The sequence below is a fragment of the Agelaius phoeniceus genome, chromosome 3 (genome assembly GCF_051311805.1).
Source record: "Agelaius phoeniceus isolate bAgePho1 chromosome 3, bAgePho1.hap1, whole genome shotgun sequence".
Taxonomy (NCBI): Eukaryota; Metazoa; Chordata; class Aves; order Passeriformes; family Icteridae; genus Agelaius; species Agelaius phoeniceus.
In genome coordinates this window covers 47,709,612-47,734,224 of record NC_135267.1, presented here as the reverse complement: position 1 = coordinate 47,734,224, position 24,613 = coordinate 47,709,612, and the positions used below count along the sequence as shown (strand labels likewise).

At 41.5% G+C, this 24,613-nt stretch overlaps 1 protein-coding gene across 4 annotated transcripts in view; it reads left to right on the top strand.

The window, feature by feature from the left end:
• Window positions 1-24,613, top strand: part of FYN (FYN proto-oncogene, Src family tyrosine kinase) — a 138,018-nt gene that overhangs the window by 49,972 nt on the left and 63,433 nt on the right. For all 4 annotated transcript variants that reach the window (XM_054629023.2, XM_054629022.2, XM_054629021.2 and 1 more), the window contains exon 2: window positions 11,274-11,344. The gene's annotated coding sequence lies outside the window, so the exon portion shown is untranslated. The remainder of the gene's footprint in view (window positions 1-11,273; window positions 11,345-24,613) is intronic.

The following is a 24,613-nucleotide window of genomic DNA, read 5'->3' as shown; positions in this document are numbered from 1 at the left end:
CTGCAAAACTGAGAGTAGGAAGAAAATAAACCAGTGTCACCTCATCGCATAGGGGGGCAAAAGACTTACCCTTACAGTACCAAAAAGCCACTTCTGTTGTTCCAGGGTGAGGGTATCCTGTTTACAAACAGTGGCCTAGATATTACCTGCCAGCACAGCTCCTTAAATCCGCAGCCTGCTTCTCCCTGCTGCACTGTTCTTCCCCACGGTCCTCACAGGCACAGCGAGAGCAGGCAGTGACCCAGATGCGCTGCTCTGAAAGTGCCATTTGTTTCCAGCACTCAGCATGCTGGCAGATTTGACACATGGCTACACACACATCCATCACTAGACCAAAATACGCTTCTCCCGTGCTGTAAGGGGTGTTGTATCAGATAAGCCACTGCTGACAGAGCCAGTAGCTGTTCACACATCCTCTGAGGTGTGTGGCAGTGTGGGTGCATGGGACACCTGCCCTCCGAATGTGGAAGGATTTGTTGAGCTGCATGATGCAGTTCTGGTGCTAATTTTCTTTTTGACTGCTTAAACTTTCCAGGGGGTTAGCAGGCAAGAATTTTGCTACTACATGCTTTGTTACCAATGCTCCAAATAAAGAAAAAGGAGAAAGGTTTTTTTCCACTTCTGTTTTTTATCAGGCAGTACAGGGCTGTGTTCTTTCTCTTCTCCTATTCTGACTACAGCTTTATCTCTGATTCCTTTGCATACAGAGCTATGACATGTATGTATGCAAATATGTGTTTATACAAATATGTATTTACACACACAGACACACACACATATATATATAAAATCACCAGTCATAGATACATAGGTATATAAGGTTGTTGAGACTGGAACATAAAACTAGTTTTCTCTTCCCTTAACCAAGCTATAACCTCAATCAGTCCTTTTACACTTCTTTGTGGATACCAAGCCATCAAGTCTCATTCAGCATGACTAAACAGATATCCATTGATACCTCTCTTCCTTCCTCCACCTGCAGTTCTCCACATTATCTCACACTGCTGTTGCCATGGACAACATCAGTGTCCCTCAGCCAGGCCAAAAGCTGTCCATCTCCTAGTTCCCTGTGTCTTTGCTCTGAGATCAGCAGATTCTTCTTGCATACAGTGTCTTTATAAATGCCCTGTGCTATCCACCCCACACAGCTGAAATTCACATCTAAGTACTCATTTGTTGTCTTGAATTACTGCAATATCATTTTCTCTGGCGCCTTCAGATTGTAATTCCATCTGTCCAGAATGTCTTCACTAAAGAAATTTGTCCCATTTCCTCATTTTTTAGCAGTTTAACCTTCCCTACACATTCCTCTACTAATTTCATCATTCAGCACAAGATGCCTATCTTTATCACCAAAGACCCTCCCTTCCTCTCTATTCCCATCTGTCAGCCAGCTCCAAGAGGGCATCTTTCTCCTCCAGCCTCCTGTGATGCCTGTCTCCTCCAGTGCACAAGCTGCTTTCTGACATGTCACTACAGATTTTCTGCTGACCTAACCCTCCTGGTTAATATCAGCAGGACTACTTTCTTCTTGTCCTTTAGGTCTCTCCTTTAAAATGTTCTCTTTTTGTCTGGGATGCAGGCAATGCAGAGCAGCTCACCACCCATCTTCAGCTTTCAGAGTGCAGCACTTGCACAAGTAGTAAGCACTCATTGTAATTTTAGACCTTATTGAGATTAAGGCCTTAACCAGCATCTCCTGTCATTGCAGGCTTTTAAAAATAGGCTCAACATGCACGGTAATAGCAGCATGGTTGTAACCATGGCAATGCAAGGAAGGCAGGGTTTGCAGGCAGGGATCTTACCAGACCAACTGGCGTGTCTGAGGGCTGGACCAGGGCGACACAGGGGAGAGGCTTCAGGCTTAGCAAGGAACTGTGAGCCTCAAAACACATCTTTTTTCCCCCAGCCAGGTCAGGTGGCCTAATAAAAATAATAACATAAGTGTAGTTGTTCTGCCTTGAGCAGGAAAGCCACCTGGATGGTCATTCAAGGTCCCTTTTGCTCCTGTAGCTCTGCTTTAACAGGCAGAGCTGACTTCTCCTTGTCCATGTGCCGTGCGTTCTGATCTTCTGCTGACACCAACAGAAGGCCTCTGAACATCAAGAAACCAGAATATCCTCATTAAGGATCTTCTTGGAGGATAGGAGAGTAACGTATCGCTCTTTGAGCCGAGGCTGGCTTTGTGCAGCAATAAAGCATGAATATTAAACAGGAAATCAATGACACTTCTGAAACATGTCTGAGACAGAAATCCAGATGCTGTATGGGGATATAGGCCCTTAAGCCTTATGTCTATGCTACTCCTTTTTCTTTTTTTTTTTTTTAAAGCTGCATCTGCATAGTTGGTGGTGTAAGATGGGGACATAGCAAGAGAAAAACCAGATCTTTTACCCTAGTTTCATGAGGAAGTGGGGGTTAGGCTGTAACTCAGCGTGTTTGTACACCAGTCCTTCTCTTTCTAAGTTTGCAGGCTGTCTCCAGCCAGGGAGGGGCCTTCAGGGGCAGCATTTGACTTCCCTGCCCTTTCTCCAGGGCATTCGCTGCTGCAGGTACATGGGCTGGGCGTGGTGGCAGCAGGAGCAGGGTGCTGCAGACCCCCCTGGAGCAGCTGAGCAGTGGCTGCAGCAGGGCTTGTGCAGTAAATGTGACTGGGCACCAGGCATCTGGGGCTGTGGGAGAGCCAGGAGCACCGGGATGCAGTGTGGGAAGGACTCTCATTGTAAAGTTACCATCACACGTCCGGATGAGCTGGAAATTCAGTTTCTTTAGTTCCACTGATCAGGCGTTCACTTAATCTTGAAAAAAAAAAAAAGACAAAAAAAAAATAGGGAGGTTGTACTGAATAGTGATGACATTTTAAATCCTTAGAATATTTCAGCAAAATAAATGCTTTTGTGTGGCTTCTGCGCTGCAAAGAGGTTTATAATAATGTAGCACAATCCTGGAATTACATGACCCTTGTGTTTTTCTGGTTCACACTGGGACACTTGCTTTCTGAGGGAAAACCTGTTGTCTTTAAGGGCAGTGTGAAAGAATAAAGACTTGATCTAGAGCTTGAGGCTGAAGCATTACATCAGTGTAAAATCTTTTCATTCATAATTCTAGTGTGTTGTCCTGAGAATTTAATTTCCTGTTTGCACTATGGGAGAGTCTTTTTTGGAAGCCACTAAAGAGCAGGGGTAGTTGTTTAAGATGTTTTTTGTAGGTAAATTGTCAAAATACAGTAAATTTTGTGGTTGGTCCTTTTATTTATGTATGCATTTATTCATGTTATTTCCTGAATATAGAACCCAGCAACATAAAGTTTCATTATTAAAGTAAGTAAATAAATAATCAGTGAAGTAGCATGAGGGGCAGCCCTCTTTTTTTTTTTTTTCCACTCATCCCCATCCTCAGCCCATTGGTGATTTTTTCCTAGGTTTTGCAATGCTTCTCAGATTTCAAGGTTATATTCCCTTCCGTTTTGTCTTATGTGACAATGAAAGACCTTATTTATTTTCTTTACTTGTCTCACTATTTAAAAAAATAAACCAGAAAGTCAAGTTTTTTGTTCTTCTATTTCCAGTACTCTTGTTTATTTTGAAACTTCCAGAAAGAGATAAGAACAGCTTAAGAAAAACGCTCTCCAGAGTAATCCCTTAAAGAGCAGCAAACAAACACTGCAGATTGGTCCTAAAGGCTGTGCTTCCTTTCTGGGGAGGGAGAGAGGTGGGGAGAGAGGATGTTTTCTTTTTAGCTGTGCTCTAATCATCCGATCTGGGATTTGATAAGCTCCACAAGTCTGAAACCGCTGCCTCCTCCCGTCTTCCCCCTTCCTGCCTCTCAGAAGATTAAAGTGAACATGGCAAAAAGGAAACAGTTTATTTTCAGCTTGTTGTAGTTAATAATTAGTTTACAGTGCAGCATTCTCATTGTTTGTATTCTAATCGTGTTGCTATATTCTTTTCTTACACTGTTTACTTTTCACATCACGGGCCTTCTTTGATACAGAAATAGGTTTACAAATAGCCTATTCTTGCAGAATTTCACCCTCTTTTCAACATTTTTATAATGCATATCAGGAAGTGTGACATGTAGGTGGGGTATCTTCTGCAAAGGCTCACCTTGCCTGCCCCCCCCCATGCTTTCTTTTCACTCTGGGACAATTTGGAATTACAGCAGTTGTGAAACCACAATAGGAAGTGATCAAGCCATTAAAGTATTACATGTACAAGATATGAGTATCATTTGGCTCATTTAAAATTAGCTAAATCCATGTATTGACTGAACTACAAGAAGTCCTCAGTAAACACCCCCAATTTGTCCTAAGAGATACTTGTGCTGAATTCTTTTAACCTTTAAAGCCTTGAAGTAAATTTGCCAGGACTTTGAGTCTGTGTTTTCCCATGTGTGTATTTTTAATGATTTCTTCTATAATGGGAATGACTGACATTATGGGTACTGTAATATTGCAACAGTAGCATATATATTCTATATATATTCTCTGTGTATGTGTTTATTGTATGTCATGGAAAAAATGTCCTTAATTAAAACCATGCACACTGATCAAAGCACAAAAATATTTATTGTATAACTAAGATTCTCTCTTACGGGGAAGGGAAAATTTTTTTATAACAATTGCTTATAAAAGCAAATTTTTGTATACAAAAAACTACATTTGCTTTGCACTGTAATTGCACTTCTAAATGGCCTTTTCTGCTTCTGCAGAAGGTTTGTAAATACACTGTTTAGCCAGTTTCTGCTAAAGGTCCTTCTGGGTCAATCCTGTATCTTTATAAGGAAGGCATTTTCTTCTTTGAAACAAACTGGAAAATCAATTATTAAAGCAAAAGCTTCTGAAACCTTGAATTATGCATGGGGTTTTTTTCCCCTGCTGTATTTTTTAACTTTCATAGTGATGTGAGTACTTATTTCTGGCCATAGAAGTGTTTCACTGATGCCACTGGGATACTGGGCAGGTAAGGAGGAGCAGGCTGGGGGTCTGGGAGAGTGATGCAGCACTGGCTGTAGCCACCATGTCCCCACATCACTGTCTGCCTGTGCCTTCCCTCAGCCCCAGAGATGCCCAGCAACATTTCTAGGAGCCACCTCAGAGGGATAGAGAGTTCAGTCTATTTTTAGGACTATGGCCTCCATTCATTCATTTTTTAAAAAATTGTTTGGGGCATAGTACTTCTCGTCTTTCTGCAAAGTGAAATGCAAGTGCTCTTCCCGTAATTAATGAAGTATTTTTTCCTACTATTTTGAGAACTGAACTGTGCTTCTGCAATCACATGCCCCTCATATGTGACACTCTCAGTCTGAGTGCCTACTCAGTATTGAGCTGGCTAATAGCTTCCCCTATGGATTGCTCAGCCCCCGTGGCTGCCCACGGCCTCCTGACCCAGGGACGGGAGTTCCAGGGGGAGGCTGAGCTGTGCACAGCATGTGCTGCCTTTCAGCTCACACACAGCTGCACACTTGCCTCTCTCCCCAGCACTGTGGATGACCAGGGGTGCCACAGGGTTTGGGTTCTTCTCAGAACACTCTCAAAGGGCAGGATTTAAGAATGGGCCCCAAGTGCCATCGCCATCGCCTTTCTGTCACCAGTGGCTTCACTGTGCTATTCTCCACTTGCTCACCCTAACCTCTGGCTGTCCCACTGAAGGTTTCTTAAAGCTGTTGGCATCTTTTGATTCTTTGCATCTGCCTCTGCTGGGTGTGTGTACACATCCACCCTCTCTGCCTCTGCTGGCGCTTTCCAGGCAGGAGTTGCTGGTTGGATGGTGCCATGTTTCCAGATCCTAGCTTCATGCTTTCAGCTCTGCCATTACAAAGCCAAGCTGATGCATGGAAAAGGAGATGTGGATGAAGATTTTATTTAGTTTATCCAGTTTGAAAGTAGAGAAAGGGGAAAGGTATTGATCAAAAGTATCACTGATACTGAGCTAGCAGTATTGAGAGGCTTGAACTGCCTGGGTGAGTGGCATAGCCCAGGGTGAAGGAGAGCAAGCAGCTTTGGCAGGGCTGGGAGCCACAGAGCATGGGCAACAGCTGACAGCAGCACGTCTGCTAAAGGTGAGTCAATACAGCAGCTCAGCTTTTGGTCTTTAGCACAGTTTGTGGGTTTCTTTCTCTTCATAGCTCCATTTTATTAAATCAGAAAAAGCTTGAGCAAAGGCTCTGTGTTTTCCTGGTGTTTTCCTCCCACGTTTCCTGTTTCTTAAAACTTGTTGCCACTGCAGTGGTGACTTTGCATCTGAGTTCCTTCTGCTCCAAATGGAAAGGGCAGACGTGTTTTTAGACAGGAACAAGTTTAATGGTGCAGACAAACATTCTTGTTTTGAAACTACTAAACTACTTTTGGACTCCTTTAACAGACGAACCTAGTGATCCTTATTTACATCCTGCATGTGTGGAAGCTTTCCAGTAACTGTTTTAGAAACCCAGTGACTTTGACATGAAAAAATGTGGAGTGCCTCTCCCATAGCCCTGTCCTCTTTCCAAGTTTTGGCACTGTTGCATGGGAGGACAAACCACTAGAATAGTATTGTCTTAGTATAAGTTTTCTAATAGTGTTGGTGGTTTTTTTTCCTTTGCTGTTGTCCAGGGGTGTGTCTGGACTTGTTGCAACAGCAGATTTTCTTGGGAGCTTTCTCTTTCTGCCCTCAGCTCTCTCTCCCCAAGCCCGTTGATGACAAGGCTTTTTCATATCATGTGCCAGCTATCTGGGACCTCACTTAGAAAAGGGATGGTTTCAGGCTAACAGGGAGGCTTTTGTCTCTGTGTAAGAACAAGCCTATAAGCTTCCCTTAAACTTTAAATGTTTTATTGTTGGAAAGCTTTCAGATGTTCACAGGATAAGGGCTCTTTATATGTAATCTGGCATTGCACAGTAAAGGATTACTTTATGTAAGTTAAGATGTGCAGTTCCTTTATAAACTGGCTGTGTGAATTCAGCATGTAGGATATTGTTTTTCTCCTTCTGTTCAATGTTGCTTCTAGAAGGAGTTTCTTGTGTTTGGTCAGTTGGAGGTTTTTTTGGTTAGTTGGTTTTTGGTTTTAGTAAGGTTACAAATCTTAGGTGATGGGAAGAGGTGGAAAATGCTGCATGCACTCTATTAAAAACTGAACATGTGTGCTTCCATAGATTTGTTCAAACAGCCAGTGTCAGCAGAGTCCTGGGTGACAGAATCCTCAACCAGTCTGTAAAGAGTAACTTGAGATTGCTAGAGCAGAGTCCTAGTAACCTACTACTGAAAAGAACTTTCTGGACCAATTCATGGCCCCAAATCTGTGTGGTATGATGTAGTGTAACATAAGCATGACTGACATTGAAACAGATAAAAAAAAGCAGGCTATTGCTCTGAAGAGACTAACCAACACTTTCTTTTCAAAATGGATCCAGCTTATTTACTGGTTACACATCCTGATCCAGACATGTTCCTTTGTAAACTGTTCAGCATGAAAAACTTAATCTTCCTAGTTTTTGCCAAGTAAAATAGCAGCCCAAGCAGCAGGAATGCCTGCTTCTACTTGAGGTTTGAAAAAACAGCAGCAGAAGCATGTTGCTAATAGAAAACTGACAGATGTTCATAATTATGTAGATTTTCTTCTGTGTTTGAGTGCCATAAACTCAATTGCATCTACTGGCATTTGAAAAGTATGTAAGACCACTTATGACTTCAACCAGCCACTTCCTCCAGCTGGGTGAAACTCATATGAACTGCAACATGTACCAGACCAGCACCCTCTGTGTGGCTGTTTTTATGGTTTCAGTCATGTTATTATCTGTTTTCAATGGTGAGTAAATTGTCACTGAACAGTTTTTGCTTCAATGAACAATCGGGAGTTTTGTGGGTTCCCATCTAGGATTATTCACAATGCATTTGATTCAAAGACCCTTGAAGTTGGTGAGTGCTGATGGATTTGGGAGTGCAGGGTTGAGAAAAAAGCATTTACCATGTCTGCTTTCAGTGATTTCTCTTTTGTCAGTAGTAATAAACTTAATTCTGATTCCAGTATGAACTGACAAAAACACATCTGAAAGTTGATGGGGAAAAATAGAGGTTGTCTCGTGAAGCAGACAATGTCATGAAACCGAACACGCAAATGATGTCTAGTTATGCTGCTTGCCACATTGTTTCACAAAATACTTCTTTACAAAAAGAAAGTGACTTTTCCACAAGGCTACATAACTACACTGCTGATATATACGTAACACTAGAAGGGGGATATGGGTTTTTGGTAAAAGGTGGCAGTTTGTGGAAGCTCGTGCTGCCTGCAGGAAAAGGCTGGTCCTGGCAGATAATAACTCTCATTGTCCCCCAGAAGTGTTTTGCTTTTCTTTAATGTTTCAAATCATGTCACTCTGAGATTCAGCACAACTTTTTGTATCCATTAGTGTGCTAAGGATTTTCTGTGTCTTACCATGTAGGAGGAGATGCTTGGACAGCTTTCATTTGGACACTGCTTGGACAAACCGTTTGTTTCCTCTTCTATTTGTTATACTAATTGTAAAAGAAGCCTATATTGGTGTGCCTTGAGGCCTGTATTAATTTATTTTTCATCTCCTCTGCTGTACTCTCCAAAGTGAGCAGAGCTTTTCTAAAAAGTGCTCATCAAAATTTGGAGATATGTATCATGATCCAAAGCCTTCAAGAAAAAGGGATATTTCCCCTAAATTCTTGGGTAGAATGAAAATCATTAAGACTGAAATTGAGTTCTGTATGGGCCCCTAGACTGAACGCAAATAAAGAGTGAATAATCTTTGGTTTACTCTGCATGCTATGTCCTGCCCTCACCCTCAATTATGCAGCAAAATACTTCCCTTCCCTTCTCCCTCCCTATTCCATCTCCAAGCCTCTCTTCTCCTTTGTAGCCTAAGAGATGGAGCACATTTTTCATCATCTAAAATCAAGCAAAAGGCTTCCCCAAACTTTCTATCTGCCATCCCTACAGTTCTGAAGATCTTGCAAGGCTAGTGATATGGCAAATTGTGTGGCTGCCTCAGATTTAACAAGACACCCCTTTCCCTAGCCCTCTTGCTAGTTTTGGTCATACATGGTCTCAGTGAAAGGCTTGGGCTAGACTCCCTTGGCGTGTATTAAAGTAGCAGCATGCTGTAACGTGGGAATGTTACAAGTGGAGCTGTACTCTTGGTCCATCCTTTCCATCTTTTCCTCCCTTTTACCCTAGAGTCACCACAGGCCTCTTTCTTTTTTATTTCTTCTTGTGTTATTCTATTCTATTCTATTCTGTCACTCACAAACTTGTCTGAAGAATTTCCCCAGTTTGGTTTAATCCTGGTTGCTGCACAGGCATTTGTGCTGGGGTGAGAGAGGAAGGGAGCACTGCCAGGGCTGCATCCAGAAGCTCCACACCAGTGCTGGGGGGAGTTCAGCCCCTTTTGGCAGTGGCGCCAGCCCTTGTCTTTCAAGTATTCCTGGGACGAGCAGCATGAAGTACAGAGTTCCCTTATTTGTCACTCCTCTAAGGAAATTTTTAAATCAGTCTCATGGTGTAGAAGAAAATAATGAGCTAATCCAGAGTTGAGGTGCCATTGGATTGTTTTGGACCTGGCTCATTTCTTAAGCTTCTAACTTTTCTGCATGCAGATTTTATCCAATTAGTTCGGAGGCAGAAGTAGAGTTTCTTGACTTGATGTTTTCTTTCCAGGCCAAATGCCTGGAAGCTAGGGAGGGAAATAGATGGTGCTGGAATAATAACCACCTTCCCTGAGTTTGAGCAAAGCAGTTAAGACCCACGTTTTTTTCAGTGTTTTCATAAACTCTGCCAAGCTGTACAAAAGGCAATGGGAGAGGAGGGGGTGTTCATTTTTTTTCTTTATTCCTTGGTATACCCACTCTTTTTCTCAATTGCTAAACAAGGAAAGCAAGCAGAGACGATGCTTACATTTTTACTTTTCTGTTAGAAAATGTCTGTCTCTAAAATCTCTCACAACAGCCTCCTCTGATTTGTAATGATGCTTTTTTTCTTTTCTCCCCACCCTGATCCCTCCACTCAAATGAAGTCTGAGCTTTATAATATCAAATGCCTGCTTGCTAATCAGGACTTAGAGCCATGTGATTCAGTTTCCATGTTTTAGAGGAATATTTATTTGGTTATTCCTTAATAGAAATTCTAATTTCGTAACTGCTTTTTATGTAATGATGACCAGTAAAAATAACTTGATTTAAGAAGCCATTCTTCTTTTGTTTCCTGTTTATGCCTACAGCATCTTTCAGGAGTGGTGCTGGCACAAGAGTTGCTGTTTCTGCAGCTGAGGCAGGTTTTCATGATCAGTAGTGCAGGGCTCCAAGTCATCCGTGTATAGCTGTGAAGTTACTCATCCAGCAGTAATTTCACAGATACCTCTCTGGTGAAAAGTTCAGCCACGTACTTGGGGGAGAATGGCACTCAGAAGCAGTTCAAATTTAGTCTGTCTTCACTGGTGTGGCTTCACCTGGGCACTGAAAGTGATGTTCTTCTCCATTTGCTGCACAGTTACCCCTCCCAATCCTGAGCACCAGCAGAATCCTTGCCTCCTCCCTCTTCTAGGAGTTTACAAACTAAACGTTTTAACATCATTGTTAGTCTGTGCTCCATGAGTTATTCTTTCAAAGATTTTGCCTTAAGGGAAAATGAAGCTTAGCTGTCATTTGAAATTTACTCAGGGTCGGCAAAATGATGGCATTTGTCACTTTTGCTCTCCATCTTCTTCAAACGGGCCCTAGTGTGTGTCAAGCTGGATATTGTGTTGGCTTCCTTTTTCTCCCTCTTTGTTCTCCTAGAGAATGCCAAGTAATTAATACAGTCTAAAAATGAAGTGTGGCACAACCCCTTTTTTCCCTTTTCAAACAAGGAGGCTGTCATGAACCTATGTGCATCCAATTCCAAAACCAGTTTGTTAAAACAAAATGACTTAGAGATACTGGGTTGACCAATTTTTTTTAGGGTTGGATCTAAAATAATTGGCACACTTGCTGTGTGCTGCTGTGTGTTTCTTGTTGTTGACCTTGTCTCCCTGAAGTCTGAATAGCCATCATGTCAGTGACAGTGATGTGTCTGAGCAGTCTGAAGGAGTCCTGCAATTATTTTAATATTTTGCATAATACTAGTGGAATTCAATAATTAGTTGTGAAGGTTCAGATCTAATTACCTCCTTCCCTAAACCAGGAAAAATGGTGGAAGTTGGTGATGAATGTTAGGAGAGAGAGAAGAAAGTGTCACATAATTGTGGTGTTCCAGTCACTTATTATTTTTCTCCTTTTCTTCTCTTTATTTTACAGGGCATGTTTTCAAGCCATTTGTGAGGAAATGTGGTGAATGTAAACTTGCTCTCTTCGGGGGGGAAATTGTGGTAAGTGGTGCTGTCTTGATCAATTTTGGTTTTCAATAAGAATTGCAGAAAGGTTGTTTTAGCTTTCTTCACTTTTAATTTTTTTTTTATTATTTTTTTTAGCTCTGGAAAATGAACAGGTATAGTTGATTATATGTGTTCTTTCTCTGGTACAGAGACTCGCAGTATGAGAAGCATTGACAGAGAACAGCACGCTGGGCCTCAGGGCAAGGAATGTGTTTTCATTTGCTCCAGTGGCATCTGCTTATTGTGTTTGTAGCTGTTCCATTCTGCTGAAGAGTGGTTGAGCTAAAACCTGGAGTAGAAGAAATAAAAAGGCCTAATTAAAAAACAAGGGGTACAATAAAGCATGCTAGCTGTATGAAAGACCAGGAGAAAGGTAATGCAGAGGGAGTATGTATTTCCCAAAGTGGTGGGGGTGTCCAGTCCCTCTACAGTCTTTCCATCTGTTCCCAGAATGTCTGACTGACACCCTTGCCATGTGGAACTGGGACGGTTTGCTTATGTCTGAGAGATAAGGAGATAGTTAATGTGTGCTGTACCAGTTTTCCTATTCCTCCTTTCCATACCAGATGACAAGCTTTGCTGCTTGTCTGACTGTATTGTATGCAACACTTCCAGAGGCATCAGCCTCCGACAGACTTCTTTCAGTGCTCTGGAAATATTACACATCATGTGTCTGTGCTGCTGAGCTTCACCACTCTGAAGTAGGAGGAGAGAGAGAAGAGAGGGAGGTAATTAGTGGCATGTCCCAACTAGAGGGAAGTGATTCAGAGAAAGCCCTTCAAACCTGCAAAAAATAAAGGCTGCAGATCTGGAGCAGTTAGTGGGCTCATCTTGCTTTCCCCCTAGGAGACCATCAATATACACAGTTCTGGATAGTACCAATCAATCACCCTTGGGAAAAGAAACATGTCAGCAGAAGACTGTGTCCCTGCTTTCCCTTGGCCAAGCAGGGTGTTGGGCTGGTGCTTTTTCTCCAGGCAGAATGTGCAGATTGCAGACGAAAACTGGCTTATTCTCCACTGGCAGAAGACTTAAGAGTCAGATAGCCTGCGGGATAGAAAACTGAAAATTAAAGACTGGCTCTGTGAGAACACTCATTCTTTTCTACCATTTAAAAACCCCTAGATGTTGTTACATCATATAGAAAGATCTGGATTAGCTAGCAGATGTTTAAATGTAGATCACTTACCCTTCTGCAGAACATTTACTCTAAGAGACAGAAACAGAGGATAGAGAAGCCCAGAAATTCACTAAGAAGCTGGCCAAACACATGAAAAGTCCTGCCCAAATGTACCTGGGTAAACCCTACTGCAGCTCATTTTTTTAAATTATTTTCTATCCTCTAATCAGCTTTTCTGACAATTGTGCATGTTATAAGTTTGCATCTATATCCCTATGAGAAATACAAACAACAATTTTTTAACTAGAATTTGGTTGTAGGGTCACAGATGAGCCACGGATCAGAGCATTAGTTCATGAGACTTCCACAAAACTTTGTGACTTTACTACAAAAGAGGGTAGGATCTATATCTAGTTTTCTTTTTGATGGTAGTACTGATACTTGATCCTAAAAGTTGTCCAGTGTTCTTCCTTACAAATTGGCTGAAATTTTTGTGAGGTATGACAAAGTTCACAGGTGAAAGAGGAGAACTATTTGGAAATAGAGATGCTATGGAACACCAAGGGAAAAAGGTTTATCAGCAGACCTGGTAGTTGGATGGTTCTGTTCTAATTTCCATTCAAAGATGCTTATTTTAAGGTCAGCCTGGTCTCCATGGCTGGCCTTAATAAGAGAGCACAGTTCAGGAGCAGCAAGGGGAAAGTGACAGAAGCATGCTTCTTAAAATCATGGAATAATCCTGGTTGGAAAAAACTGCTAACGAATCTGCCAAGAAGCTTGTACAAACTGTTGTCTTGTCCAAACTCCCACTTGAAACAGCTCCTATTAGGTCAGGTTGCTCAGGGCCTTGATTTTCAAAATTCAGCTGGCTGGAAACTTTACAGCCCTTCTAAGCATCTGTTATGTCTGACCATCCTCAGAGTGGAAAAGGTGCTTTCTTCTTGCTTCTTGCTGTTGTTTGCTGTCTGTCAGTGCAAACTCTGCATCTTCTCTGCCTGTGAGAGGGAGCTCTTGAAGGAGATCTCAAAATCAGGAAAGTTGCTTCACATGGCTCCATGTAAATTGCTGTCATGCAGATGCAGTAAACTTGCTAGTAGGGACAAAAACCAAATGACAATCTGCTTCACAGAGGTTCTACTTGGGCAATGTTTCTCAACCTATAGTTGATGTTCAGACTCAAAGAGCATGGCTGCTTGACTTGGTTGAATTTTGAAATGTGGAAAAGGATTAGCTGACAAACTGAAAATTGCCAGCTTTCCTCACTTGCTTATAGTGATGTAAATCAATGAAAAGAAGCACTTCTCACTGCCGGATTGTAAAATCCAGGAATTTTTTCAAGCCAGTCTGGAGCAGGGTTTGTGCTCCAGGATTTTGCTCTAAAATTTGTTTTCCTGCAGCCATTAAGATACATAAACTGAGTTCAAATTTTCTTTGTTTTCAAAGCTGTTCTTTTCATGCTTCCCACTTCAAACTGTTTGCAACATCTTATTTTGAGGTAGAACAATCAGGGACCTTGATTTTCTCATATGTGAGGATCTCTGAAATATCTCTGACCCTACTGTATGTTTGCCTATGGCATTACAAATTCCCAGGGAGTTTAAAAATAATTGCAGAAAATGTAATGACAAGGAAATAGTTTTGCCCAGCCTCTGTCCCTAACCTACTGAATCCAAGAAGTACTGGACATCAAGAGGACATTTCGAATTTATCTTGACATAGCTCAGAGGCTCAGCAGTTATTTGTTCATCTTGTATCAAAGTCCTAGAAAAGGTCATGCAGCCTCTAGATCAAAAACTCATAATGGATTTAAGAGCTGATTAGAGATGTATACTTGAATGCTGGGAGGGGAATCTTGGCTGAATTTAAAACTCCCTCAGCTAAGCTGATGACAGTGTGAGAAGACCCTTCATTTGATGGGATTTCTGTGAAGCAGCCTCGTGGATGCCAGAGCAGATATTTGTGTGGCTCTGTAGGTTGACCATGGCATGTCACGAACAGCCACCCTTCCACATCACAAGGAGTCACAAGAAGCCTGACTGATGTAGGACAGAAAACCTTGGGGTGATCTCTGTTGTATTTTTTCCCACAGTCACACTGCTCTTTGCCAGTCCACACTACCCCTGAAACTCTTGCCTTTCATAACATTTTTTGTATTTCTAAGCATGACTTACACTGTACAGTTTGGGGTTCTGTCCCTGTCCCTGGTTACAGCCATCAAGATCAGGGGAGGATAAAGCTGTGAATTGAGGGAGTGCTGTACCATAAACCTGACCTGCATCTCTCTACACCAGGTGTGCAAGTGAGCATTCATTCATTTCCTATAGATTTCCTCTTCCAAGAAAAGCTGTGAATGCTTCAAACACAGGCTTTGATGTTGAATGTGTATCTCAGGGCCTGGGAGTCCATGGCTCTTTTCCCTCTGAATTTAGACAGGGATACCTTCCCAAACTGAGGGCTTTTTGATGTTTCAGCTGAAATCTGAGAAGCTTTGCTTCTATTTGCACTCTTCTCCATAGACTAGAAGCAACTGCACATCTTAACCAATGGATTCAGTTATTATATCAGTAGCTCAGATACATCAAGGAAAATTTGGATTTCTGCTAATACAGTCATCTGCTATTTTGGGTTTTCTTTGCCCCTATTAGAAGAGTCAGGTTTTTCTTCTCTCTTTACTAAAAAAAAAAAAAAAAATAGCATGTAATGGCTGCTTTGATTTTAAGAAATGATATAAAACCAGCATCTTTATACATAGTAAATTTGTTTGCCTTTAGAAAGACTGTGATGCCCTATGCATTCCTGGATGTCCAATTCGTATGGTACAATTATTTATATCTCTGATGTCTATCAAAAATGCTCTTGAACTTCTCTTGGTAATTCTTCACACCTGTCAGGTTTCTGACAGAAAGTGTTATAGAGCAACTATGTATTATCTGTGCTCTCACTACAAAAATAAGCTGCTGGGGCTTTATTACCTGTATTCTACCATACCCACAAGAGGATTTGCTTGAGTCATTAGCTGTTCTCTGTAATTAGGGATGACCTGGTGCATTTTGGTCCAGCTTTTAGTTTTCTGAAGTCATTCATTTGGGCACTGGTGTGCCTCAGTAGTGTTCTTCTGTTGCTTATCTTCATTATCCCTTCCTATGGGCTGAATATTATCTTTCTCCTTAGGAAGGAAAGTGTGGGAAATGCTTTGATGTATTTGAGGCTTACCAAGATTTGCTATGCTATGCTTGTAGTTCCTTCAATTTTAGTCTGTTTCTCTTCTTCCAGTCAAATCCATTCAGAAGATGTGAATGCTGATGCTGCTGGGTGTAGTAAAAGTTAAATCTGGTCCATAAGATTTCTGAGGAATATGGTTTGCCCCCTGCCCAGAACTGCATGTGTCCAGTCCCAACCAGATTGGATTTAGTCTGCTCTCTGTGAAGCATTGTTATACTTGTGTTCACTTTATTAAATCAGATAACCCTACACAGCGAGGTTACGTTCCAGTCTCCTGCAGAAGAGATGTTTGTGTCTCAGACTCTGTAATTTTCCTACATTTCACTGGTAATTCATTTAATATAGCTTTTTGTCCCATCTTCCCCCCCATCCCCCCCACAAAGTTTAAGGTGATCCAATTGTTGGAATTACTCAGCAAAAGAGAGTTGATCTGTGGGCCTTCTATGTGGATGTCTGTCCTGCTGTAGCCACTGGAGAAGAAATAGGGAAGGACAGGTAAAACAGCACATGGAACAGAGCACTTAACATAAGAGAGTTGTATTTCCCAGCTCTCTTGGCTGGCTCAATGGCAAAGATGTTTGCAGTGGGTCATGATGTTACAGCAGCTTGAGTATCCATGATAGGGTTTAGCAAGTGCTAAATTGGTTGTGATTTTTTTTTAATCTAGATAATAAGCCTTCCAGTTGCTCTGTTAAAAGAAAAACATTACATTTTGAAAATTCAGATGTTGCATTAGGAGGTGTTACATCAGTGTTGCTGTCTTCTGTATGTGCCTTGGTGGAGTTGATACAAAAGCTCTTGTTCCGTTACTCGGACATGTTTCACACCTTATGTTCCCCTTCCTCCCATGCAGAGAACTGGATGCAAACACCTATACAGGGCCATGCCACCCTTCAGGAGCTCAGAATTAGCTATGGAGCAGCCTTGCAGCTCTGTCTCACGGCCAGCTCTGATCACTCACAGCAAAACTGCAGGCAGGTGCCACCCAACTGGTCGTGGGATCCTGGAGCATTGTAGGTGGGATCTCCAGGGAAATTAGTTGCTAGGAAGCATCACCTCCTTAGTGAGCTCATGCAAATTAAGGTTTATTTTTTTCAGAGGTTAGTAATTTTGTCATGTTTGGGAGTTTTTTGCAGAGATCAAAACACAAAGATTTTGCCTTGACACTTTGCAAATTTATGGTCCAAATCACAAAACCTCTCTAGCTGTTCAAGGAGAGACCAGAAGCTTTTCACATGAATAAATCACTCCAGTTTCCCATGCCTTGCTTCAGAATTAGCTTGAAAAATTTTGGCTGACGTCATGCCAAAAATCCAAAACAGCAACAAAGCAAGGGGGAAAAAAAGCCTCCCAGCAGACACCCAGCACGGAAAATATTGCCAAACTTGGGTCTGTTTGTGCCAAGTTTATAATCAGGCAGCAACAGGGTCTTAGTAGGTAATGCTCTCAACCCACAGCTAATGAGCTCTGCAGTGTAGGGAGTGAGGAACACTGTAGAGAGAGCCTGCATAATGCTGTGTGCAAGACACAGATCATATCTGGGAATAAAAAGAAAGGAGAACATGATCTCTGGGCATCAGATAAGGCCATTTCTGTGGATATTACTCTTACTAAAGGAATAAGTGTTGTAATGACAAATAGAACTATAGGTAGATCTAAGGCATGTGGGCAGATGTAGATTTTCCTGACCTAAGTGTGCTGTATTTTGCAGTCCCAGCCACAGCACTGCTTTTCTTCTATATTTCTTTTATGAAATACAGGAGGAGGGAGATGGTTAAAGTAATTTTCTCAACATTATTTCTGCCTCATCAATACTTTATGGATTTAATAGATTTTACAGTCATTTGGGAGACTATTTTATCAGCCAGGTTCAGTGGAGGTTGCTGAAACTAAGTGGAGGACAGAATGCATGTGTGTGTGATACAGGATGCTGTGGTATCAGGATTTAATTATTATGGGATTTGCTTAGGAGATTTCTCTGTGCTATTTGTGGAGCTTTATGTTGGGCACTAAATACATTGCATATAGGCAAGTGATCTCTTCAATAAGAGTTTGGCATGGATCTCCAGGTACAAGTGTGTTTCCACCTCATAGCATAAGCACACTGCTCTAGTTCTTCATCTCTCATTACATCTGCCTCTCATTTAAATGCTCATCTGACACAAATGTAATGAAACTGCATATAAAGGATCATGAAGAGGAGGAGAGATCTCATTGCAGATTACCAAAGCTGAATATTTTTGGACATTGAGTTATTTATATTATCATTCTGCTAAGCTCAAAGATAAAAGAAAGCCTTGGATGCAATCCAGAAAAATCAAGAACAGAAAGTAGTGTAAAGATGATGCATTAATGCGTGTCTTGAGAATGCCTGCAGTGCTGTATCACAATACCCATGCCAAAATAAAAATTAAGGTGGGTGGATCCTGAAGGCCAGTGCTCAGTGATGGGGGAGATTACTGCTTGAGGTGTCACACTCCATTAGCTGAGGTGGAAAGCTCTGTTAGGGAGTGTGCCACATCATTCTGCCCTGCTAGCAATGGGCAACAACATTCCTGTGCTCCAAGGGGTCCTCTGCAGCCTCCACTGGTCTGGAATAGTCAGCTTTTCCCAAGACATATTATCAGGCAACTCACTGGTGGTGATTTTTAGAAAATATCCAGTGAGCTTAAATTCATGACAAGTTTGTGTTCGTGTTAGCTCTGACAACCTCAGAGGTTTATACAACCTTCTCATAAATAGCATTTTGTCCTGGTGACCTTTATACCTGTTCAGCACCCACCTATAGGAGTCTACCTAATATAGCAAGTCCTATTGCTGCTATTGTTTTTAAGAAGAAAAAATAATAAAAGATTCAACTGTGTAAATGTCATTCCTGCCCAGCCTGCTTAGTATTACAAGACAGGGAGAAGTCTGCTTTGAGATTTTCCCTCTGGCAAAAGCTTGAAAAGCCTTGAATATTGTGTGCATCCTTGATCGTGTCCTGCAGTGGTAGTAGTGAAAAATACAAAATCTACTGTCTCATTCTGCTAGGGTTTTGAATGCTGTGCTGAGTGCTGAGTACTAGTCTTCCTAATCCTACAAGGGGGTGTTGAATCCTGTAACAACCTTCCAGGAATGCTGTGACATAGCTGCCATGATGGGAATGTGGTAGGATGGCTTGCATGACAGGAGTGCTGCAATGGATGGCTACAAGCTCTTCAGAAGGGACAGGAAAGGAGAGGAGGCTTTGTGAATTAGGGAGCTTTCAGACTGTGTAGGGTTGAGGACACTGACAGTAAGGTGTGGAACGCTTGTGGGGCAGCTGAAGGAGCTGGGGTTGTTCAGCCTTGAGAACAGGAGGCTCAGAGAGAACCTTGTCACTCTCTGAAACCACCTGAAAGGAGGCTGTAGCCAGGTGGGGATCAGCCTCTTCTTCCAGGCAAGCAGCCATGGGATGAGAGGACACAGCCTTAAGCTGCACCACGGGAGCTTTAGGTTGGACATTAGGAAGAATTTCTTCACAGAAAGGGTGACTGAGCATTGGAATGGGCTGGAGTCACAGTCTCTGGTGGTGTGTAAGGACACACACAGCACACTTAGTGCCATGGTCTAGTTGACCATGATGGTTCTTGGTCATAGATTGGACTCAACAATCTCAGAGGTGTTTTTCAACCTAATTGATTTCCAACCTATGTGATTCTGTGATTCTATGATTTCAGACAGCATTGATTTACTGACATAAGTTTTGTGCTGTTACTTAATTGAACTGCATTTCTTACCTTCTATTTTGTTTTATGCAAAATCATGATAACTAAAGGTAGTGACTTTGCAGGCAGAAGGATAAAAATAGCATAAGACATTTTAGATTCTTTGTGAAATTATTAGTTAAAAATAGACATAGGTGTTAAATAGGATCTGAAATGTTAACTGCTTTGATCCCTGGTTAACAGACTTTCCCATTTGTGCAGTTAAGATGCTACATGGAAAGAAGACTCTATGTGAACAAAACTTCAATTGTAGGCTATGGAAACAGGGGTTTGGGTCTTCTGTCTTGTTTTGCTGCACATCAAAAGTTAAAAGTTTCTCTTTTTCTTCAGTGGAAACTTACACCAAATTGAAGTACAGTATGCTTTAAGCTAGTGATTTCATCAGTCACCAGCATCTGTTACTGAGGGGTGCTGAGTCTGGTTAGCTGTAATTGGACAGAATCATCAGTCTGGGGAAGTCCTCATTTTCCATTATATTTGTTGCTTGTGCGTGACACTTAAGAGTTTTTGTCCATTTTTCCTCCTCTTCTAATTCCTCAATATTAGGGAATTAATGTCTCTCTGCATGCCATTTACTATCAAACATAATCCCCTTTTCCCCTATTTCCTTCCATTTACATCCTTTGATGAGAAATATTTAGGCCACTACATGTCTTTTTTCTTGTCAGACAGAGGCTGATAAAAGATCTGTTACAGGAAATTCTGCTCTATCTATAGAACAAGGCATCTCAAAATACATGCTTAGACATATAGAAAGCAGAGACTGACAGCTGATAGATGCTGTAGACTTCTCATTGTTTTCTACCATGGTCATCATGCCAAGTGTGTCAAAACACAGGGAAACAAATTAGTATACAAGTGAAGGGGCATATTTTTTGGCAGGGAAGACAATGCAATATCCACTGTCCTATTTTGAAGATACCCATTATGACCATTTTGGTATCTGCTAAATGCCTTTGTAGAAGCCCAAGATCATTCCATTTGCTTTTTTAAATGTTTTTTCTCTTAAGTTTTTTCCTCTAACTGACTGTAATTACACAGGGAGGCTTAGTTTGGGTTTAACCACTGGCTTTCCTGTATGTCATTAGATAGTGTTGGGGGATTATCAGGCACAGTTGTAAACTACAGTATATGTCTTCATTTTCTTTTTTAGCTTAGACTGTTTATAAGCCAAGTGTTTCAGATCACAGAGAGAGAGCATTAATCAAAGCTGACAAAGCAGAAGGAAAGCCTGTGTTGAGCTACGAGGCAGTTTGCAATAGCCTTTTGCTCACCCCAAGGAAATAAGAGCATGCTGAAGACACAAGCTGCATTGCTAGTGTAAAACAGAATTCTCACGTGTTGGTACTAACATACTCACCATTTCTGTGTTAGTGCAGCATGTGCCTTCCATGTGTGGTCACCCTGTACATGTGGTGTGCTCTTATGCAGATATCTAACATCTCTTGCAGCAGTGTGCAAGGGGACTGTGTATTACATAGCAGGCAAAAAGCAGCCCAGCTTGAAAACACTTCAGACGGTGGATGGATGTTGGGAAGAGCTCTGAAGAAGGAGTTTGTTTCCAGGCAGAGGGAGGAAGCACTGGAGCTGCTTGCTGTGCACAGCCAGTGGTCTTTGGGAAGAGCTCACGTTCATATTGATTTTGTGAGTTTGCTTTACCATCCAGTTTAGGTCCCTTAACTTGCACCTGCTTTTATCTCTACTTTTCTGCATGTGTGATTTGGGTGAATGCATGTGAGACCTGAATTTTAAATTTTGTGGGAAACAGACCTGTTACTCTGGTGTTGCAAGACCCCTTTTATATCACTTTTAAGTTTGCAGAAATCAAAAGAAAATGATGGAGTTTGTTTTGAGGCATGTGTTTGAGACAGCACTGAAAATCATTTGTGTTCTAATTGCTGTATGAAGTATTTCCATTAGTATCAATAGCTTCTATTACTGTATTAAATATTTCCCTGGTTGTGATTCTGATTAAAGAAATAAAAAATTCCTAAGCTGTCACTTTTGACCACCTCTTCTTCTCTAAGAAAACTCTTGCTCAATACTATGAGAGCCCAGTACCATTCCAGGCCACCATCCTGCTTCAGTAGGAGCTGTAAGAGTGCTGCTGGGTGGAGAATTTTTGTGTCAAGTTACCAACACTGTTCTGCTTCCACTGTAACCAGCAATTCTCAGGGTTTTGTTTTTTTGCCCAGAATATTTCTCCCCTCTTTGAAGCTCCTCATGAATGTAGTCAATGGCTTGCTATGCTCTTTTGAATCTCTTATGTCTGGGATAAATTCCAGGAGCTTTATGGTATGGCTTTAGGCTCCACTGAGTTGGAGATGCTTTTACTTGTCACCCAGACAAGAACTGTCCTTAACTATTTAACACAAGAAAGTAAAAAAAAAAAAAACAACAACAACAAAAAAAAACAACAACAAAAAAACAAACAAACAAACAAAAAAACCAAACAAAAGGTAAATGAACAATTCAAAATATAAAACCATTTACCTGTACCAGGATGGAGGAAGAAGACACCCTTGGCACAACTGGCAATTAGTTGTATATTTTCTTCAGGTTTTTAACCAGCTGTCATAGAAATGGGATTTTGATGGGCAGTTCTCTAATGATAGTGGACAGTGAGAGCAGCAAATTTAATATGCTCTGCAAGTCAGGGATGGTTGAAGTACCAGAAAACTGTGAAAGTCTGAGAGAAATGCCCTTGGAGCTTGCTTTGTCTGCTCACAACTTGCCCTTTCTTGTATTTAACCAGTTTGAGTCAAGGTTGTCTGCTCCAGGCTCCTCTGTGTCAGGGGAGTGGGGGAGTATGAAGGGAGCTGGTTTTTAAATATATATATTTTTTTTTTTTAATTTTATTTTTAACCCAGAACACATGAGCAAAACAACAGGCTGTATGCCAGTTGAAATCATGGTGGCTGATGCAAAGTGTCAAAGTAGCTGTTGGTGCTGTCAGAAATCTGTTCTTGGTTAGTTTGGCAAGGCATAAACTAGTAAGGGACTCTCCAGAGGTACTTCTGTGATTATGTGGCAGGTAATGACACATTTACTGTGTTAACAAGCTTGACTGTACCTTGCTTGACATGTCCAACAACCTCCAATTAAACTTTAATTTACAGAAATAATTCCTTCTGACATTGCATGCTAGTACTCTGCAAGAGTCTAGAAACATCTAAGCCATCCTAATCCATTTATTAAATTTTATAGGTGTTGCTTATCTTATGATTTAACAAAATCTTGAGAAACAGGATTCTTCAATGGAGCCCAGTTAAATCTTTTGCAAGGACTGCTAAAGCTTGCAAGTAGAAGAAACTGGCACTGCAGATCATTTAAATCTGTATTATCTCATTAGTGGGTAATTTCCAAACCCCACTTATTATGTAAATGTATTCAGTAACCAGAAGAAGGATTAAGTATGTGAGAAATCATACTTTTATGTGATGTAAGTCATCTCACCTGTGTTATGTTTGTTCTGGGTGAAAAACATTGTCTGACTGTGACTGGGAGCCTCTCCAGGGATCTCATCCTCAAATCTGCAATGCTGTGATTTACAGGAACAGCCTTGTGATGCTTCTTGAACCTTTTGGAGCTTCCTGTTTCTTTCTTATTTTTTCCAGGACTAATGTAATTTTAGCTACTTCTTAGCAATTAGATTAGGCACAGGCAATTTCCTTGTAAAATTGCCTGAGCAGGTTCTTCCATAACCTGTAATAAACTTGTTGTGGCTCAGCAATGTTTGGCAGAACAATTAAACTGGACTTCAGTGCCACAAATAGGTATGTAGTTAAAAACCACAGCTCTCCTCAGGTGCTTGTTTGAGTTTCTATAAACATAGTCTCTGTCATGGCCATATGTGCCTTCTATTTATGGCTTCTGCGGCAGTCTGTGCATCATTCACTCTGGAAAATCATGTTTTAAGTACATTGGAAGATAAAGCCCTTGCACCTCTTATCCCTCAAATGTGCCAACAGTAGATGGTTTCAATTTGTGCCATGTGTGTCTTTGGGGTTTGTTTTAGAATAACACTGTTGTAAAACAATACCCTTGAATGTTCAGGGACCTTAAGACAGAGGAAAGAGAGCAGTTAAAAATTTCATAAAAATCAAGACTCACCTTTGTGAGCATCTTTCTACATAAGCCTGAGAACTGTACAAACCTGACAATTTCTTTTCCATGCAAGAGCTGTATTGATTTTGTGCAGCATGACGTGTTCTGCTAGGTCTTTGTACAAAAGAAATTGTGCTAACCTCCTGCCCCTTCCCCTATCAACCTCATCACTTTCTGACTGCATGTGTCTGGTGCCCCTGCAGCTATCCCCATAAACACAAATGCCCCTTTAAACATCATTTCTCAAGCGTTTTCCTCTCCGTTTCAGAGAGCACAGAGAAAGCAGAGTGTCCCTGTTCACACAGAGAAATACCATTACATTTCCAGCCAGTAGTCTGATTGCTAAAAAGAAAAAAACTTCACCCATGGGTAATTAGTACTGTGTGTGTAGTTAATCGATTTAAAATTAAATGCCACTGGTGCTGCTGAAAGGTCATGCTAGGTTTTGGTATTGCTTTGAAAAAAAATCTGGTTTGGTGAAGATGTCTCTGAGAAGGAATACTGGTTCTTTGTGCACTGCCTGTGACAAAAGAGAAGCTGGGGGTGCAGTTTCCACAAAGAATGCTGTAAATTTTATTATCACCTAGATTGTGGTGTTTCTGTGTTGATTTTAAGAGAGAAGCCTTCAGTGTAAGGACGTGGCTGTATCTTCTTACTCACAGCAAAAGGAGCTCATGTGCTAGCAGTCTTGTGGGTGAGATAGGAACCTCATCTCCTGCTTCTGAGGCCATCATCCTCATCATTAGATGATTCTGCCTCCCAGGCAGACTGATTACTTCATATTTTCATTCATTAATGATTTATCAGACAGCTCCTCCCCTAAAGGCTCATCTCCTCTGTTATACTCACAGCCCACACGCAACCAGCAACACGTAGCTGCCAGCTGGCACTCTGGCTTTGGGAGAGCAGGCTGCTGCTAGCCCTTCCTACATCTCCTGCTGCCTCTCCTCCCCTCCCTTCCCAGCTGCTCAGCTCACCTGCCTGCTCCTTGGTGGCCTTTTAGATTGCACCAAAGCCATGAAATGCCCATGCGTCTTGTCCTCCTATGCCATCTCTCCAATCTGG